A 21538-nucleotide genomic window follows, 5' to 3' on the forward strand; every position below is an offset into this window, starting at 1 on the left:
TGTCCTGACCCACATTTTTTTTTTAAACGGGCTACTGGATAGTGAGCAGAAGTGGGAATCCAAGCAAATTTTTCATCCCCTCCCCAGGAAATTCCGAGATCAAATGAATCACCATTAGCATCATTTTAGCTCACATTAGCCAAAAGTTGGGAATAAACTTCGGACCTTCGTTTTTACGTTTTAGCACATGATGAATTGATCCACTGAGCCACTGATGAAGCCACCTCTCTCATGCATCATTTGCCATGCCAGCTCTATTCTCTACATGTTGGTAGCACGCTCACCTCTGATTCAGAAGGCTGTGGGTTCAAGTCCCAGTTCAGAAATGGGGATTCAAAAATCTAGGCTGACACTCCAGTGCAGTGCAGTACTAAGGGAGTGCTGCAGTGTCTGAGGTGCCAAGAGATCTTTTAGGTCAACCTGATCCCGTGGTACTATTCAAAGAAGAGCAGGGGAGTTCTTCCCGGTGTCCTTGCCAACATTTATCCCTCAACCAGCATCACTAAAACAGATGATCTCATCATTTATTTCATTACTGTTTGCTGAACCTTGCAAATTAGCTGCCATGTTTCTTACGTTACAACAGTGACTTGGCTGCACTTTTGGATGTCCTAGGGCATGAAAGACACGATATAAATCCAAGTCTTTCTTTCTTTGACTATAAAAGAGGGTGCTTGATAGAAACTGGTATTTTATCAAAAGATATCTCAAATCATGAGTGCCCTACTTATGAATGTAAAGGCTGAGTGAGGTATCCATGCCTGACTTTTTTTTTAAAAACAGTCTAATACATATCACACAACGTATGGTATTTAAACCCCACAGATTGACTGGTTCAACCAATTTAAGGTTTGTTTTCAAAGACTGACACAACAATGTAGTATTTTTTCCCCCTGCGGGGGCTTGCCAACATAATAGACGGATAGAATTCCAGCTAAGCACAATGATTGGCGAAGGAAATTTTAAAATAATGCCCACTTCGATTGCAACAAATATCCTGCAGTACAATTACAGAACCTGCCATTCCAAATTGGGCTGCGACTAGAAAAAGTATTTTGAGCTGCAGTCTATTTCTGATAATCTGACTTCAGTTTTTCTGCATTAAAACATTAAATTATCCAATAATTTGAATTAAGCAGCATAAGTAACACTGCAAACTGGAAATTTAGTTCCCAAAAAATTAAATTATCAGATAATCTGAATTAAGAGTAGTAGCCACCTAAATATAGAATTTAGGTGAACTATTAGTGGTTACAGGCTTGTCAGGTAGTGATGGTTGTGCTGGGAATAATTTAAGATGTTGAATAGTGTATTATATAAGAAGCATATTGCACAACATTGAAAGGCTTAAGTCCAATTTTTCTTACAATGGATCGATATCAATGCACGAATGAAGTCTTGACACACCACTGCTTGAACTGGGGTAGCGTTGCTGAACTATGATGCGGTTACTGTTGATGAGCTCAGTGTGGATGCAGCATGGCTGCCTGTCATCGAGTGGCAGAAAAAAAACACAATAATTTTTTTTAACATCCAGAAATGGGATTCCACTTGCCAATAAAGAATTTGAAAGAGACTTAGAGGGGATTTGTGAACTCATCGCATGCTACATCTTGATCAGCTCCGCTGGACAGGCCAGATCGTTCCCATGCCAGGCACGAGGCTCCCAAAGCAAGCGAGCTACTCGGAACTCCTTCACGGCAAGCAAGCCAAAGGTGGGCAGAGGAAAGGTTACAAGGACACCCTCAAAGCCTCCCTGATAAAGTGCAGTGTCCCCACTGACACCTGGGAGTCCCTGGCCAAAGACCACCCTAAGTGGAGGGAGTGCATCCGGGAGGGCGCTGAGCACCTCGAGTCTCATTGTCAAGAGCATGCAGAAATCAAGAGCAAGCAGCGGAAAGAGCGTGTGGCAAGCCAGTCCCACCCACCCCTTCCCTCAACGAATATCTGTCCCACCTGTGACAGGGAATGTGGTTCTTGTATTAGACTGTTCAGCCACATAAAGACTCATTTTTAGAGTGGAAGCGAGTCTTCCTCGATTCCAAGGGGCTGCCTATGATGATGATGACATCCAAATAGGAGATGGCAGAAAAATAAAAAGGGGTTTGAATTTTGATTGGATTCAAATACTAAATGCAATGAGGAAACTGTACAGTGCTCCAGTTGAGCCTCATTGAAACTATTGTGTATTGATCTGGTTGCTTGCCACCCTGCAGATAATGATGAGGGCAGGAATAAGGCTAATCACAATGCTATGTTAGGGCTTTTCAACCCAAAAAAGTCTCGGAGAAAATCTTATATGGGATGTATACACACACATATTTACATATATATATACACACACACTAGACACACGCATGCGCACACATGAACAAATATATACACATGCATGTATATTCATATACAATACATGCATATACACACATGTACACATACACACGCACATAAACACATGCATACATGTATATACACATACACATATAAACCCACATACACATGTAAAAACACACATATAAACACACATACACATGAACAAACACATATACACGCAACAAAAACTTGCATTTATATTGCGCCGTTCACAAAGTAAAATGTCCCAAAGTGCTTCATAGGAGCGTTATAGAATCATAGGGGTTTGTAGCACAGAAGGAGACCATTCGGCTCATTTTGTCTGTGCCAGTTGAAAAAGAGCTATCCAGCATTATCCCACTTTACAGCTCTTGGTCCGTAGCCTTGTAAGCCACGGCACTTCAAATGCACATCCAAGCACTTTTTAAAATGCAATATGGGTTTCTGCCTCTACCACCCTTTCAGGCAATGAGTTCCAGACACCCTCTGAGTGAAAGAAATTCTCAACTCCCCTCTAATCCTGTACCAATTACTTTAAATCAATGCCCCCTGGTTATTAACCTCTCTGATATGGGAAATAGGTCCTTCCTATCCACTCTATCTAAGCCCCTCATTATACCTCAATTAAATCTCCCCTCAGCCTCCTCTGTTCCAAAGAAAACCCACCCCAGACTGTCCAATCTCTCCTCATAGTTAAAATTCTCCAGGCCTGGAGTCACATCTTCCCTGTAATGTGATGACCTGTAAGCAGTACTCTAGCTGTGGCCTAACTAGTATTTTACACAGTTCTAGCATATCCAGTATGGATCTGAGGCATGGATGATGTATAGAAGGCACCTCAAGTCACTGGAGACATATCACCAACGATGTCTCCGCAAGATCCTGCAAATCTCCTAGGAGGACAGGCGCACCAACATCAGTGTCCTCGACCAGGCTAACATCCCCAGTATTGAAGCACTAACCATACTCGATCAGCTTCGCTGGGCAGGCCACATATTTCACATGCCAGATACGAGACTCCCGAAGCAAATGTTTTAAGCGGAGCTCCTTCATTGTTAAATGTGCCAAAGGAGGACAGCGGAACATTATAAGGACACCCTCAAAGCCTCCCTGGTAAAGTGCGACATCACCACTGACACCTGGGAGACCCTGGCCGAAGACCGCCCGAGGTGGAAAAAGTACATCCGGGAGAGCGCTGAGCTCTTCGAGTCTCAACTCAAAGAGCATGAAGAGGCCAAGCGCAGGCAGCAGAAGAAGCGCACGACAAACCAGCCCCACCGACCCCTTCCCTCGACTAATGTCTGTCCCACCTGTAATAGAGTCTGTGGCTCTCGTATCGGACTGATCAGCCATCAAAGAACTCACTTTGGGAGTGGAAGCAAGTCCTCGATTCCAAGGGACTGCCTATGATGATGATGGAGCATATCCTCCTTGCACTTATATTCTATGCCTCAGCTAATAAAGGAACGCAACCCGTATACCTTCTTAACCATCTTATCTACCTGGCCTGCTACCTTCAGGGATCTGTGGACATGCACTCCCAGGTCCCCCTGTTCCTCTACACTTCTCAATATCCTACCATTTATTGTGTATCCACTTGATTGTTAGCCCTCCTCAAATGTGTTACCGCACGCTTCTCCGGATTGAATTCTATTTGCCACTTTTCCACCCACCTGACCAATCCATTAATATCTTCCAGCAGTCTGCAGTTTTCTTCCTCACTATCAACCACACGGCTAATTTTTGCATCATCTGCAAACTTCTTAATCATGTCCCGTACATTGAAATCTAAATCATTGATATATATCACAAAAGCAAGAGACCTGGTACTGAGCCCTGCGGAACACCACTGGAAACAGCCTTCCAGTCACAAAACACCCATCAACCATTATCCTTTGCTTCCTGCCACTGAGCCAATTTTGGATCTAACTTGCCACTTTCCCTTGGATCCCATGGGCTTTTACATGTGGGATCTTGTCAAAAGCCTTGGTAAAATCCATGTAGATTACATCAAATGCACTACCCACATCAACCCTCTTTGCTACCTCCTCAAAAAATTCAATCAAGGTAGTCTGACATGATCTTCCATTAACAAATCCATGCTGACTGTTCTTGATTAATGTGTGACTTTGTAAATGACGATTAATACTATCCCTCAAAAATGTTTTCCAATAATTTTCCTACCGCCGAGGTTAGGCTGACTGGCCTGTAATTACTTGGTCTATCCCTGTCTCCCTTATTAAACAAGGGTATAACGTTAGCAGGCCTCCAGTTCTCTGGTACACACCTGTAGCCAGAGCGCATTGGAAATTGATGGTCATAGCCTCCGCTATTTCTTCCCTTGGTTCTCTCAACAGCCTAGGATACATTTCATCCAGGTCTGGCAATTTATCTCCTTTCAAAGATGCTAAACCCCTTAATATTTCCTCTCTTACTATGTTTATCTCATCTAATATTTCACACTCCTCCTCAACTAAAATGTCTACATCGACCCTCTCTTTTGTGAAGACAGACGCAAAGTTTTCATGAAGAACCATTCCCACGTCTTCTGCCTTCACATGCAGGTTACTTTTTTGGTCTCTAATCGGTTCTACTTTTTCCTTAGTTATCATCTTGCTCTTTATGCATTTATAAAACATCTTTGGGTTTTTCTTGATTTTTCTTACATGATCAAACAAAACTTGACACAGAGCTACATAAGGTGAAATTAGGGCAGATGAGAGGTATATTTTAAGGAGCGTATTAAAGGAGGAAAGAGGGTAGAGAGGCGGAGAGCTTTAGGCAGGGAATTCCAGAGCTTAGGGCCTTGGTAACCTAAGGCACCGCCAACAATGGTGGAGCGATTAAAATCGGAAATGCTTAAAGTCTAGAATTGGCAGAACACAGTTTTGTTTGTAGCGCTGGAGGAGATGAGAGAGATAGGGAGGGGTGAGGCCAAGGAGGGATTTGAAAACAAGGATGGTAATTTTAAAATCGAGGCGTTGCTTAACCGGGAGCCAATGTAGGTCAGCATGCACAGGAGTAATGGGTGAACGGGACTTGTTGCAATTTAGGACATGGGCAACCGAATTTTGGATGACCTCAAGTATACACGCATATGTATAAAACAACTTGGAAGAAGGGACTGAGTGTAACATAGCCAAGTTTGCTGACGATACAAAGATGGGAGTAAAAGCAATGTGAGGTCACAAAAAATCTGCAAAAGGACATAGACAGGCTAAGTGAGTGGGCAAAAATTTGGCAGATGGAGTATAATGTTGGAAAGTGTGAGGCCGTGCACTTTGGCAGAAAAAAAATCAAAGAGCAAGTTATTATTTAAATGGAGAAAGATTGCAAAGTGCTGCAGTACAGCGAGACCTGGGGGTACTTGTGCATGAAACACAAAAGGAAACAATGCAGGTACAGCAATGATCAGGAAGGCCAATGGTATCTTGGCCTTTATTGCAAAGGGGATGGAATATATAAGCAGGGAAGTCTTACTACAGCTATACAAGATATTGGTGAGACCACACCTGGAATATTGTGTGCAGTTTTGGTTTCCATATTTACAAAAGGATATACTTGCTTTGGAGGCAGTTCAAAGAAGGTTCACTAGTTGATTTCAGGGATGAGGGGGTTGAATTAGGAGGAAAGGTTGAGTAGGTTGGACCTCTACTCATTGGAATTCAGAAGAATGAGAGGTGATCTTATCGAAACGTATAAAATTATGTGGGGGCTTGACAAGATGGATGCAGTGAGGATGTTTCCACTGATGGTGGAGACTAGAATTAGAGGGCATGATCTTAGAATAAGAGGCCGCCCATTTAAAACAGAGATGAGGAGAAATTTCTTCTCTCAGTGGATTGTTAATCTGTGGAATTCGCTGCCTCAGAGAGCTGTGGAAGCTGGAACATTGAATAAATTTAAACGATAAGGGGTTATGGGGAGTGGGCTGGGAAGTGGAGCTGAGTCCATGATCAGATCAGCCATGATTTTATTAAATGGCGAAGCAGGCTCGAGGGGCCGTATGGCCTACTCCTGCTCCTGTTTCTTATGTTCTTACACAGGTCTGACCTCCCAAATCCGGAGTTCCAAAATCTGGAATGTTCTAAAAATCCAGACATTGCGCAGATTGATGGAAAGGTCGTCAGAGATCCGTAAAATGTTCCGAAATCCGGAATTTGTTTCATAGTCCCCGTCCCCCCACCGCACAAGCACAGACACACACACCAAAAAGAAAATCGCAAAAAAAAATATATATTTTTTTTTAAATCACAAAACATTCACAAGATACTGAACTATCGAATCGCTGCAAAAGCATTAAAAAATAAAAACTTTAACTTCAATTTTTTGCAGGTCTTCATACCTACTGCTGTCCCAAGGGCTGCAACATAGGTTTTTCCCAGGCATTTTCTTTTTCTTACTAACTACGGGTCACCGCTGAGCCAAATAGGTTTCCAGATTCCAGAAATACCCGAACCTCAGCCCAGGCATTTCCGGATTCGGGTCATCGGAAATACCCGAAATCCGGAACGGCTTCGGTCCTGAGGTTTCCGGGTTTGGGAGGACGAATCTGTACACACATGCACACATACACGCATACACGCATATCCACACATATATACATACGAATATAAAAACATAAGAAATAGGAGCAGGAGTAGCCATAAGGTCCCTCGAGCCTGCTCTGCCATTCAATAAGATCATGGCTGATCATATCATGGAATCAGCTCCATTTCCCCACCCGCTCCCCATAACCCCTCATCCACCCATCGCTCAAGAAACTGTCTATTTCGGTCTTAAATTTAGTTAATGTACCAGCTTCCACAGCTCTCTGAGGCAGTGAATTCCACAGATTCACAACCTTCTGAGAGAAGAAATTTCTCCTCATCTCAGTTCTAAATGAGTGGCCCCTTATTCTAAGATCATGCCCACTAGTTCTAGTCTCCCCCACCAATGGAAACATCCTCTCTGCATACATGCATATCTTCACAATCGCTCGAGAAATACCACCAATGATGCCTCCACAAGATCCTACAAATCCCCTGGGAGGATAGACGCACCAACATTAGCGTCCTCGACCAGGCCAACATCCCCAGCATTGAAGCACTGACCACACCTAATCAGCTCTGCTGGGCAGGCCACATTGGCCGTATGTCAGACACGAGACTCCCAAAGCAAGCGCTCCACTCGGAACTCCTTCATGGTAAACAAGCCAAAGGTGGATAGTGGAAACGTTACAAGGACACCCTCAAAGCCTCCCTGATAAAGTGCAGCATCCCCACCGACACCTGGGAATCCCTGGCCAAAGACCGCCCTAAGTGGAGGAAGTGCATCCGGGAGGGCGCTGAGTGCCTCGAGTCTCATCGCCGAGTGCATGCAGAAAACAAGCGCAGGCAGCGGAAAGAACGTGCGGCAAACCTGTCCCACCCTCCTTACCCTCAATGACTGTCTGTCCCACCTGTGGCAGGGACTGTGGCTCTCGTATTGGACTGTTCAGCCACCTAAGGACTCATTCTAAGAGTGAAAGCAAGTTTTCCTCGATTCCGAGGGACTGTCTATGATGATGATGACACGCATATCCATACATAAAGATTCACATATATACACACACATTTATACAAGCATTTACACACAGATATATATAATATATATATATATACACATACACACATCATCATCATAGGCGGTCCCTCGTATCGAGGATGACTTGCTTCCACGCAAAAAAGGGATGAATTCACAGTTGTTTCAATGAAGGACCTAATATTCCAGGTCCTGAACCACATCTTGAAGGGTGCAAGATGCTTGTGCGTGTTTTTTTAAACGTGTGGTGGCCATTGCACACCAGCTACCACATGAACTTGACAGAGCTTGGTCTTGGTCCAGTGGCAAGGATTACCCAAGACGACTGGAGACCAGCTCTGCTGCTCGGACCACACATGGCGGTTGTGGTGGCCTATAAATGCATCAGTCCGACAGCATGACTAATTGTGAAGCATGAGTCAAAACAAGCGAGTTCTAACAGAGCTGATCAAATGCCTGCTTTCGCACTTTAAACTTTTTTTAAACCTTTGTCCTTGATCCGTGTACACTTGCATATACTGATACATGCACATATACATGCATATGCACACATATATACACACATATATACATATATGCAGACATATTCACATAAGATACACATATATATATTACACACATATACGCACATGTACGTATACATTCACGCCTGCATACACAAGTATATGTGCACACATATACATATAAATGCATATATACATATACACACAAACCTACATATTGAATTTTTATACATGCATATAGACATAGGCACGCACGGCCACGTTTAAGGTCAACATATTTTGTGATACAATTGCGTGCCAATGTTTTACGGGGTGAGGAAGATAAGATCGAAAGGGACTACGTAAATATTAAAGGCATGACTTGATGCAAAGTACGTGGTCTGAATGATATCATAGACACCACTCATGCTGCTGTGAATATATATAAAATATATGTAGATCTCCATCTTTTTGATCAGCCCCGGTTCTTAAATCTCAGTAGGCGAGCAACGAAATAAAAATTCCAGGTAATCGATGTTTTTAAACGATCACACAGCGAGACGCTGCTGATATCTAACCTCAATTTGTCTCTTTTTTGTGTTTGAAAGCTCTCTGGGTCCCTCTGCGTGTTGACTCACATTCTCAACCCAGGTTAGAAAACAAAATACACATTAATAATCTGCGATGCCAGACCCTTTTAATTTATAACTTAAAAAATACAAGATCCTGGTTCTGACCGCAATGAAACATGACTTTACTCAAACTGCATCACCGACTTGTTTTTGCCCCCCTTTGCTGATTTGGCGTGGATCACTGTTGGCGTGAATTGCAAAGCAGACGCACACACTGGGGTTAAATGCTGAAGTCCAAGCCTTTGGTGTGTATGTGTTCAGCGCAGGGGGGGGGGGGGGGGGATAGTGTGTCATTTTCACACAATGTAGCCAGTTGGTCCCGCTGTAACACTCCAACCCGCAGCACAACAAGCAACGCCACGGACCGCAGGCACAGCCAGCTCCACGCTTCATCCCATTCACTTACTTCATCACTCACCGCACTGCATGGGGCTAGTTCTAAATGATTCAAATATCTGCTGCGATTGACCTAAAATATGACACAACCATGTCAACACATTTTGCAAAGTGAAAACTCTATAATCATTCACTGATCGTCAAGATTGCATATTGTGTTAACTTGTAATAGATGTCGTAGATAAAATATGACACAACCTAAAATATGACAACCACATTTTGTAAAATGAAAACTCCAATCATTCATTGATCTTCAAGATTCCATATTGTGTTAACTTATAATAGATGTCGTAGATACATTTTTCTGTTAACACGTGGTAGGAATTACTATATATGCATATATATATAAAATATACACATGGTTTTATATGTGTGTGTGCGTGCATATATATATATATATAATATACACATGGTTTTATATATGTGTTTGTGTATGTGCGTATATATATATATATAATATACACATGGTTTTATATGTGTGTGTGTGTATACATAAAAAAATAAATCACAATTATCTCCTACCTGTTTCCTGAGACCTGCAGTTTCTCTCCTTCCAAAGGGAAGATTTTCTCTGTTTTTTTCCTTAGTTGCTTAATCTTCTTGTTGCCATGGTTATTTTGCACAATTTTAAATAGAATTGTTCACATGTTTCCCTCCCCCAGAACCAGTCTCTCTCTGTTCCTGATACCCTGGGTCTGATTCTCTGGGTGCAGGAGATTGTTGTGAAGGCAATTTCTTCTGGGCTGCTGACGTCACGTCAGTCACAGCAACAACTAAAAACCCAGCAACCAAAGTAATGAGAAAGTGAAGGGAGCGCGGCCAACTGCAGCAGCACCCGGAGTTCCAGGCATTCTGCTGACTGGTTGCAAGATGGGTGGGACGAGAGGTGCGTGTGGTTTCTGGCCGGACGCTCACACACCCGGAATTGCTATCATTGGTCAAAATGCAGGGAAGGACAGCTGGGGAAGTTGCACCAACACCCAGAGTTGCGACTTTTTCCAAAGGTTTTCATTGCCCCGTTAGCATGGAGGACAGGACAATGGGAGATAGAGGGGACAATTCTTTTGGCACAGAGGTCAAATGCTGCTAAAAGGCAAAATGCTGACTAATATTTAACCTTCAACATCCCTAAAACAGATCACCTGATCATTTATCGCATTGCTGTTTGGGCAATTTGACTGCTGTGTTTCACACAACTGACTATAGACTTCAAAAATAGATTATTGGTTCTAGGGTACTGAAGTAATGCAGTGTGCATTATTAATGCAAGTTCTTTAATTTTCTATAAAATGTTGGAAATTTGAAACAAAAATAGTAAAATCTGAAAGCACACAGCAGATCAGTCAGCATGTGTGGAGAGAACAAGAAATCTTTGGGGTGCATACCCTTCTTCCAAACATGCTAAATGGTCCCATTGACTGTCAAAATGGAGCAACAACAACTTGTATTTACATAGCGCCTTTAATGTAATAAAATGCCCCAAGGCGCTTCACAGGAGTATTATAAGGCAAGAGGTTTGACATCGAGTCATATAAGAAAGAAAGTCTTGCATTATATAGCGCCTTTCATGACCACCGGACATCCCATAGTGCTTTACAGCCAATGAAGTACTTTTGAAGCGTAGTCACTGTTGTAATGTAGGAAACACGACAGCTAATTTGCGCACAGCAAACAGCAATGTGATTATGACCAGATAATCTGTTTTTGTTAAAATGATTGAGGGATAAATATTGGCCAGGAGCCAGGGATAACTCCCCTGCTCTTCCTCAAAATAGTGCCATGGGATCGTTTACGTCCACCTGAGAGCAGACGGGGCCACGGTTTAACGTCTCATCCGAAAGACGGCACCTCCAACAGTACGGAACTCCCTCAGCACTGCACTGGAGTGTCAGCCTAGATTTAAGGATATACAGAGATATTAGGGCAGATGACCAAAAGCTTGGTCAAAGATAGGTTTTAAGGAGCATCTTAAAGGAGGAAAGAGAGATAGAGAAGTTTAGGCAAGGAATTCCAAAGCTTAGGCCACAGGCAGCTGGAGGCACGGCCACTAAAGGTTGAGCAATTATAATCAGGGATGATCAAAAAGGCAGAATTAGAGGAGCGCAGATATCTCGGGGTGAGGGGTTGTGGGGCTGCAGGAGATTACAGAGATAGGGAGGGCCGAGGCCATGGAGGGATTTGAAAACAAGGATTAGAATTTTGAAATTGAGGCATTGCTTAACCGGTGTAGGACATGGGCACCCGAGTTTTGGATGACCTCAAGTTTATATAGAGTAGAACATGAGAGGCCAGCCAGGAGTGCACTGGAATATTCAAAGCTAGAGGTAACAAAAGCATGGATGAGGGTTTCAGCTGAGGAATGGGTGGTGATAGGAGATGTTACGCAGGTGAAAATAGGTGGTCTTAGTTATGTCTCAGATATGTGGTCAGCAGCTCATCTCAGGGTCAAAACAGAGACTACTGTGCAACTCCATGACCTCCCTTAGGTGCACATGTCTAAATTTAGCCATAGATTGATGGCCATTGAGATAAAAATGGATGTTTACCCAATGGGGCATCCACCCCCACCAAAGTCACCACATATAAATATTACCATTGACTAGTCACATCAAATGGAAGTACAGTGGAAAAGAGAGTGGGCAACATACAGAGCTATAGTATTATAATATTGTCTAGTATGAAAAGACAAGAGCTAGACTGCACATACGCAAATGGTGTGTCAGCCAGTGGCTCAGTTGGTGGCACCCGCAACTCTGAATCAGAAGGTCTACTTTCAAGTCCTACTCCAGAGACCTGAGCTAAAAAACTAGGCTGATATTCCAGTGCTGTACTGAGGTTGCACTCGAAGAGGGTTGGGCGATGGCGCAGCCCTGTTTGACCCCGATCCGGACATGGATTGGGTCTGTGATGGATCTGTTGGTAACGATCACGGCCGGCATGTCGTCGTGGAACAGGTGGAGGATGGTGCCGAACTTTTGGGGGCATCCGAAACTGAGGAGGACGCTCCATAGACCCTCGCGGTTGACAGTGTCAAAGGCCTTTGTAAGGTCGAAGAAGACCATGTATAAGGGCTGGCCCGGCTACCTGTATTTTTTCATGTAGCTGTCGCGCTGCAAAAATCATGTCCGTTGTGCCCCATAAGGGACGAAATCCGCACTGCGACTCCGGGAGGAGCTCCTCGGCCACGGGAAGAAGATTGTTGAGGAGGACTCTAGCAACGACTTTCCCAGTAGCTGATAGCAGGGAGATTCCTCTGTAGTTGCCGCAGCCGGACTTGTCCCCCTTTTTTATACATGGTCACGATTACTGTATCTCTGAGATGCCCCGGCATGCTCTCCACTCTCCAGATGAGAGAGATGAGGTCGTGTATTCGCGCCAGCAGTGCCTCTCCACCATACTTCAATGCCTCATCAGGGATTCCGTCCGTAGCCATAGCCTTGTTGGTTTTAAGCTATCTTATGGCTTTTTCTACCTCGTGCAGTGTTGGGGTCTCACTGAGGTGGTGGCGGGTAGCATGCTGCGGGATGGAGTCGAGAACATTCGAGTTAAAGACAGAGTCTCGATTGAGGAGACCTTTGAAGTGCTCCTTCCAGCGGGCCTTGACTGCCTCGGTGTCCTTGATGAATGTTTCTTCATTCTCGGCCTGCAATGGAGTGAGGCCTTGGGTGTTTGGCCCGCAGGTGGCCTTGACTGCGATGAAGAATCCTCGCACATCATGGTTGTCGGCCAGCTGCTGTATCTCTTGTGCTTTTTCCATCTACCACCTGTTCTTTAGGTCCCGGGTTTTTTGTTGGACCTCAGCCTTAAGCAGTCTGTAATGCTGCTTTGCTGCTCCCGCGTTGGGTTGTTGTTTAAGGCTCAGAAATGTTCTGCGCTTGCGATCTATTAGCTCTTGGATCTCCTGATCATTCTCATCAAACCAGTCCTGGTGTTTCCTGGTTGAGTAACCGAGCGTCTCTTTGCAAGCACGGGTTATGGAGGCCTGGAAGGCAGATCAAGCGCTGTGGGCATTCTGCATCTTGATGTCGTCAATGCAAGCCAGGTTATCTGCGAGGCGCTGGCTATTTAAGGCTCTCTTAGCTGGGTCCTTAAGTGCTCCGGCATTGACTTTTTTGTGGCACTACTTCTGCTGCCCCCTCCGCTTTGGGGCTATGTTGATGTCAATGATGGATTGGATTAGGCGGTGATCCGTCTTGGACCTGGCCTGGAGGTGGCGTAGGTTAAACAGCTTTCCACTGGTTCTGTAGTTTAGATCCACTCCAGCGGGGAGCTTGTTGATTGTGAGATGGAGCATGGCGGCGAGGAAGATTGAGAAGAGGGTTGGAGCGATGACGCAGCCCTGTTTAACCCCGGTCCGGATATGAATTGGGTCTGTAATGGATCCATTGGTAAGGATCACGGCCTGTATATCGTCGTTAAGCAGGCAAAGGATGTTGACAAACCTTTGGGGGCATCCGAAACGGAGGAGGACACTCCATAGACCCTCACGGTTGAAAGTGTCAAATGCCTTTGTAAGATCGAAAAAGGCTGCTCCCAATGATGTCTCCACAAGATCCTGCAAATCCCCTGGGAGGATAGGTGCACCAACATCAGTGTCCTCATCCAGGCTAACATCTCCATTATTGAAGCACTGACCACACTCGATCAACTTCGTTGGGCAGGCCACATAGTTCGCATGCCAGATACGAGACTCCTTAAGCAAATGCTTTATGCGAAGCTCCTTCATGGTAAACGAGCCAAAGGTGGGCAGCGGAAACGTTACAAGGACACCCTCAAAGCCTCCCTGGCACCTGGGAGACCTTAGCCAAAGACCGCTCGAGGTGGAGAAAGTGCATCTAGGAGGGTGTTGAGCTCTTCGAGTCTCAACACAAAGAGCGTGAAGAGGTGAAGCGCAGGCAGCGGAAGGAACATGTGGCAACCAGCCCCACCGACCCCTCCCCTCGACGAATGCCTGTCCCACCTGTAACAGGGTCTGTGGCTCTCGTATTGGACTTTTCAGCCATCAGAGAACTCACTTTGGGAGTGGAGGCAAATCTCCCTCGATTCCGAGGGACAGCCTATGATGATGATCCATCCAGCAGTGGTCAGCTCCTGTCATGGTGCAGGTGATGCGCACATCCTTGTGATCCCTTGCTCGGACGATAACATAGTTGCCACTGCTTGGAGCGAGGGTGTTGCCACGATGCTTTGTATTTTTCCCTCTGGCGGAACAAGGTGTTGGTGATGACAAGTTCATGCTCTAGACATTTTGTCAGGAGTAGGACATCACTGGAGTTGGCTTTCCCTACCCCCTCTCTGCCAATCACACCCTCCCAGAGGTCTGTGTCCTTGCCAACCCTGGCATTGAAGTCACCGGGGAGGATCAGTTTATCGCCCGCGGGGACGCAGGACAGGGATTTTTCGAGGTTGGTGTAAAAACCCTCTTTGGCCTCATCATAGAAACATAGAAAATAGGTGTAGGAGCAGGCCATTTGGCCCTTCGAGCCTGCACCGCCATTTAATATGATCATGGCTGATCATGCAACTTCAGTAACCCACTCCCGCCTTCTCTCCATACCCCTTGATCCCCTTAGCCATAAGGGCCACATCTAACTCCCTCTTGAATATATCCAATGAACTGGACTCAACAATTTTCTGTGGGATAGAATTCCAAAGGTTCACCACTCTCTGGGTGATAAAGTTTCTCCTCATCTTGGTCCTATATGGCTTACCCCTTATCCTTAGACTGTGACCCCTGGTTCTGGACTTCCCCAACATCGGGAACATTCTTCCTGCATCTAACCAGTCCAGTCCTGTCATAATTTTATATGTTTCGATGAGATCCCCTCTCAATCTTCTAAATTCCAGTGATATAAGCCTAGCCGATCCAGTCTTTCTTCATATGTCAGTCCTGCCATCCCGGGAATTAGTCTCGTGAACCTTTGCTGCACTCCCTCAATAGCAAGCACGTCCTTCCTCAGATTAGGAGACCAAAACTGCACACAATACTCAAGGTGTGGTCTCATCAAGGCCCTGTACAACTGCAGTAAGACCTCACTGCTCCTATACTCAAATCCTCTCGCTATGAAGGCCAGCATGCCATTTGATTTCTTTACTGCCTGCTGTACCTGCATGCCTACCTTCAGTGACTGATGTACCATGACACCCAGGTCTCGTTGCACCCTTTTATCTGGTGCATTGAGTGTTGGGGTGTACACACTGATGACTGTGGCGCTCTGGTTCCGGGATAGGGTGAGTCGAAGAGTCATGAGGTGTTCGTTAGCCCCGCAGGGGGAATCTTTGAGGCGGTCACCCAGCTCGTTTTTGATGGCGAAGCCGACTCCGTGGAGGCGGCATTCTTCCTCTGCTTTCCCTTTCCAGAAGAAGGTGTAATCTCCACCTTGTTCCTTGAGCTGGCCTTCCCCTGGCCGCCGGGTCTTGCTTAGGACGGCGATGTCGATATCAAAGCGTCTAAGTTCCCGGGCAACTATGGCGATGCAGCGTTCCGGCCTGTCACTGTTGGGGTTGACCTGTGACAGAGTCTGTGGCTCTCGAATTGGACTGTTCAGCCACCAAAGAACTCACTTCAGGTGTGGAAGCAAGTCTTCCTCGATTCCGAGGGACTGCCTATGATGATGATGATATACTGAGGTTGGTGCTGTCCTTCGGATGAGATGTTAAACCGAGGCCCAGTCTACTTTCTCAGGTGACATGAAATATCCCATGGCTCTATTTCGAATAAGAGCAGAAGAGTTACCCTAGTGTCCTGGCTAATATTTATCCCTCAATCAACATCACTAAAACAGATTATCTGGTCATTATCATATTGCTGTGTGTGGGAGCTTGCTGAGCTCAAATTTCCTGCATTACAACAGTAATTATAGTTCAAAAAGTATTTCATTGGTTGTAAAGCGCTTTGGGATGCCTGGTGGTCGTGAGTGGTGCTTTATAAATGCAAGTCTTTCTTTTCTGTAGAAATATTATAAGCAATGCCATTAACAAACCAAAGGAAAGGAAAAGGCCAGCTGTATGCACAGCTAGAATTGAAATAATATAAATACTGTCAGCATCAAGGACAAAACCAGAGTTAACTGGTCAAAGTGCAAGTATCTGAAGTCACAACTGGGTAATTGCTGGCTGGTCACCCTTGAGGGAACTGATAAGACTGGCCAACTGAAGACACATCCAGAGTTGTAATAATATAAGTAATACAACAACAACTTGGATTTATATAGTGCCTTTGATGTAGTGAAACATCCCAAGGCACTTCACAGGAGTATTATGAGATTTTAAAAATTGACACTGGGCCGCATATGGAGAAATTAGAACAGGTGGCCAAAAAGCTTGGTCAAAGAGGTAGGTTTTAAAGAGTGTCTTGAAGGAGGAAAGAGAGGCGGAGAGGTTTATGCAGAGAGTTCCAGAGCTTGGGGCCTAGGCAACAGAAGGCACGGCCACCAATGGTTGAGCGATTATATTCTGGGATGCACAAGAGGGCAGAGTTGGAGGAGCGCAGACATCTCGGAGGTTGTGGGGCTGAAGGAGATTACAGAGATAGGGAGGGGGCGAGACCATGGAGGGATTTGAAAACAAGGATGAGAATTTTGAAATCAAGGCGTTTCTTAACCAAGAGCCAATCTAGTGAGCTCAGGGGGATGGGTGAGCGGGACTTGGTATGAGTTCGGACATGGGCAGACGAGTTTTGGACCACATCTAGTTTACATAGGGTAGAATTTGGGAGGCAAGCCAGGAGTGTGTTGGAATAGTCAAGTCTAGAGGTAACAAAAACATGGATGAGGGCTTCAGCAGTGGATGAGCTGATGCAAGGGCGAAGACGGGTGATAAGAAAATAAGAAATAGGGGCAGGAGTAAGCCATTTGGCCCCTCGAGTCTGCTCTGTCATTCAATAAGATCATGGCTGATCTGATCATGGACTCAGCTCCACTTCCCTGCCCGCTCCTTTATCGCTCAAAAATCTGTCGATTTTCATCTTAAATATATTCAATGACCCAGCCACAGCTCTCTGGGGCAGAGAATTCCATAGATTTACAACCCTCTGAGAGAAGAAATTTCTCCTCATCTCAGTTTTAAATGGGCAGTCCCTTATTCTGAGACTATGTCCCCTAGTTTTAGTTTCTCCTATGAGTGGAAATATCCTCTCTGCATCCACTTTGTCGAACCCCTTCAATAAGATCATCTCTCATTTTTCTGAACTCCAATAGGCCCAACCTACATAACCTATCCTCTTAAGTCAACCCCCTCATTTCCGGAATCAACCTAGTGAACCTTCTCTGAACAGCCTCCAATGCAAGTATATTCTTCCTTAAATACGGAGACCAAAACTGTATGCAGTACTCTAGGTGTGGCCTCACCAATACCCTATACATTTGTAGCAGGACTTCGCTGTCTTTATACGCTATCCTCCTTGCAATAAAGGCCAACATTCCATTTGCCTTCCTGATTATTTGCTGTACCTGCATACTAACCTTTTATGTTTCATGCACAAGGACCCCCAGGTCCTTCTCTACTGCAGCACTTTGCACTTTTTCTCCATTTAAATTATAATTTGCTTTTCAATTATTTCTGCCAAAGTAGATAACCTCTCAGTTTCCCGCATTATACTCCATCTGCCAAATTTTTGCCCACTCACTTAGCCTGTCTATATCGCTTTGCAGATTTTTTTGTGTCCTCCTCACAATTTGCTTTCCCACCAATCTTTGTATCATCAGCAAACTTGGCTACATTACACTCGGTCCCTTCATCCAAGTCATTAATATTGATTGTAAATAGTTGAGGACCCAGCACTGATCCCTGCGGCACACCACTAGTCATTGTTTGCCAACCGGAAAAAGACCCATTTATCCCAACTCTCTGTTTTCTTTTAGTTAGCCAATCTTCTATCCATGCTAATATATTACCCCCCAACCCCGTGAACTTTTATCTTGTGCAGTAACCTCTTATGTGGTACCTTATCGAATGTTACGGAGGTGGAAATAGGCAATCTTAATTATGCTGTGGATATGTGGTCGAAATTTCATTTCAGAATCAAATATGACACCAAAGTTGTGAACAGTCTGATTCAGCCTCAGCCAGAAGTTGGGGAGGGGGATGGAGTCAGTGGCTAGGGATCGGATTTTTTGGTCGGGACCAGAAACAATGTCTTTGGTTTTCCTAATATTGAATTGGAGAATATTTTTGCTTATCCAGAACTGGATGTCAGATAAGCAGTCTGACAATTTAGAGACTGTGGAGGGGTCGAGAGAAGTGCCAGTGAGGTAGAGCTGGGTGTCATCAGCGTACATGTGGAAACTGACGCTGTGTTTTCAGATGATGACACCAAGGAGCAACATGTAGATGAGAAATAGGAGGGGGCCAAGGATAGATACTGGGGGAACACTAGAGGTAACAATGTGGGGTGGGAAGAGAAGCCATTGGAGGTGATTCTATGGCTATAATTACATAGATATGAATGGAACTAGGCAAGTGTAGTCCCACCCAACAGTTCACATGTTATTGAGAGAAATTTGCATATATATATTGGAATCTAGTATTGCAATGTTACCAGAACTAAAATATATACCTACTTGATACAGAATATATGCTTTCATTGTTGAATATGCTGGCCTGTGTTTTCATACTCAGAATCAGAATCATATACATAATGTAATGAACATGAACAAACATAAATATAGGTCCATTTGGATCAGTTTGTCCCAGGCCCATCAGGCCCTTAATCTGGCCTTGCTGAGGAAAGAGAACCGTTAAAAATGTCAGCTACCATGGGAGCCAGAAAAGGAAGTTGGGTGATCAGCAGTTTGGTAGAAATAGAGTCAAGGGAGCAGGAAGTGGGTCTCATGGACAGGATGAGCTCGGAAAGGTCATGAGGGGAGATCGGAAAGAAACTGGAGAAAGATGTGAGGTCAGGGCTAGGTCAAGGGGAAACCTTAGAGGGAGTTTGGCCCAGTGGGCTAGGGCAAGGAAGGGAAGAGGCAGAGGCAGAGGCGGCCAAACCTTATTGGTTAAAAATCTATCTGGCTTGCTCATTGAATGTATTCAAATCATAGATAGATAGATTTTTAACCAATAAGGGAATTAAGGGTTATGGAGAGCGGGCGGGTAAGTGGAGCTGAGTCCACGGCCAGATCAGCCATGATCTTTTTGAATGGCGGAGCAGGCTCGAGGGGCTAGATGACCTACTCCTGTTCCTAATTCTTGTGTTCTTATGTTCTTATTATTGTCAGAGGTGTGGGTGGAGACTGGAGAGAGGGATTAAAAAAGAATGATTCTGGAATAGTGAGCAATTTTGGCAGATGAGAGTAGGACCCTATAATACTTCATATGGTCCAGCCAGATTTGGCGGTAAATGGTTAATCAGTGGTCGCCCAAATGCATTCAAGTCTGCGTCCCTTGGACTTAAGGGAGCAAAGACCAAGGTTGCACCAGGGGGAATGGCCAGGGTGAGAGAGAGTAATTGTTTTAACAGGGATGAGGGCATCAGAGATGGTGTTGAGGGTGTGATTGAGCAAATCGGTAGCTGCAGAAATACCATGGTGAATGGAGGGCCAAAGGCTGGAAGTTGGGAGTCCATAAGTACAGTTGTAAGAGAGTCAGGAGAGCATTTTTTCCAGGGGTGAGCACAGAATGAGGTAGAGCAAAGGGGTGGGGAAGGTGGGTGGAAGGGGGATGTGGGTGGAGAGTGATACGAGGAAGTGATCAGGGATGGCCTTACCTGCGATTGACACGGTGGGAGTAGCGAGGTCAAAAGAAATGGCAAGAGGTGGCCGTGAGTATGGGTTGGGGAGTTTACATGGAGGGAGAGATTAAGGGAGGATAGGAGGATAGTGCACTCAGAGGAGAGAGGGAGTGATGAATTGAGATGGAGGTTGAAATCACCGAGGATGAGAAGTCGTTCGGTACAGAGGCAGAGGGAGGAAAGTAGTGATGAAATATCGGTAGTAAAAATTTGATGGTACTAAGGTGGGCAGTAGAGAATGAGAATTTTAAATGAGAGGTGAAAGGGATGGAATAAGGTGAGATGCTCAAAGGAGGAGAAAGTGCCAGAGAAATAAAGGGACAGACCAAGCAGTGATAAGCTGATGAGAGCCACACTGCCACCATGGTGGTCTGAGTGGGGCAAGTGGTGGAAGGTATAGCCAGACGGGGAGGCTCCATTTAAGGGCAAGGTGGTATCGCCCCTCAATCAAGTTTTTGTCAGGGCCATAATGTCGATGCCATCATCCATGATAAGCTCATGGATGCCTTGTATTCAAGCGAATGTAAATTCTGGAGGGAGACTGCCCCACTGCCAGTGTCCACTGGGTCGGTGCTGGGGAGGGGGGGGGCAATGAGTTGGATAGGGAGGAGATTGGCAAGATTAACCCCCACTGGGCGCACGGGGTAGGATGGTCGGTGAGAGAGTAGGATGGGACAGTTGGAGTTGCTGCTCGTGATGGGGCAGTGACGAGTGCCTCGATGGGCCCTACGTAGGATGCCTAGTGAGGCACAGAGGGAAGCTGTTGGTCCTTTGGAAGATGAGAAGGTGGATTTAGTAATGGGAAATGTGGAAATGGCTGAGACCTTAAACAATTATTTTGCTTCGGTCTTCACAGTGGAAGACACAAAAACCATGCCAAAAATTGCTGGTCATGGGAATGTGGGAAGGGACAATTACTATCACTAGGGAGCTAGTACTGGACAGGCTAATGGGACTCAAGGTAGACAAGTTCCCTGGTCCTGATGAAATGCATCCCAGGGTATTAAAAGAGATGGCGGAAGTTATAGCAGACGCATTCGTTATAATCTACCAAACTTCTCTGGACTCTGGGGAGGTACCAGCGGATTGGAAAGCAGCTAATGTAACGCCTCTGTTTAAAAAAGGGGGCAGACAAAAGGCAGGTAACTATAGGCCGGTTAGTTTAACATCTGTAGTGGGGAAAATGCTTGAAGCTATCATTAAGGAAGAAATAGCGGGACATCTAGATAGAAATACTGCAATCAAGCAGACACAACATGGATTCATGAAGGGGAAATCATGTTCAACTAATTTACTGGAATTCTTTGAGGATATAACGAACATGGTGGATAGAAGTGTACTGATGGATGTGGTGTATTTGGATTTCCAAAAGGCATTCGATAAGGTGC

General features: G+C 45.1%; 1 protein-coding gene across 6 annotated transcripts in view; it reads right to left on the reverse strand.

The window, feature by feature from the left end:
* fam135b (family with sequence similarity 135 member B) overlaps nucleotides 1–10196 on the reverse strand; it is a 528209-nt gene extending 518013 nt beyond the window's left edge. For 2 of the 6 annotated variants that reach the window (XM_070895452.1, XM_070895470.1), the window contains exons 1-2: nucleotides 9944–10196; nucleotides 9432–9494 (exon numbers count right to left, since the gene is read on the reverse strand). The gene's annotated coding sequence lies outside the window, so the exon portion shown is untranslated. Of the gene's footprint in view, nucleotides 1–9130; nucleotides 9190–9431; nucleotides 9495–9943 lie in introns of those variants that run through there. The other 4 variants (XM_070895461.1, XM_070895487.1, XM_070895479.1 and 1 more) reach the window with 3 other exon arrangements.
* Between the last annotated feature and the right edge of the window lie 11342 nt (nucleotides 10197–21538).

The sequence above is a fragment of the Pristiophorus japonicus genome, chromosome 1 (assembly GCF_044704955.1).
Source record: "Pristiophorus japonicus isolate sPriJap1 chromosome 1, sPriJap1.hap1, whole genome shotgun sequence".
NCBI classification, from domain to species: domain Eukaryota; kingdom Metazoa; phylum Chordata; class Chondrichthyes; family Pristiophoridae; genus Pristiophorus; species Pristiophorus japonicus.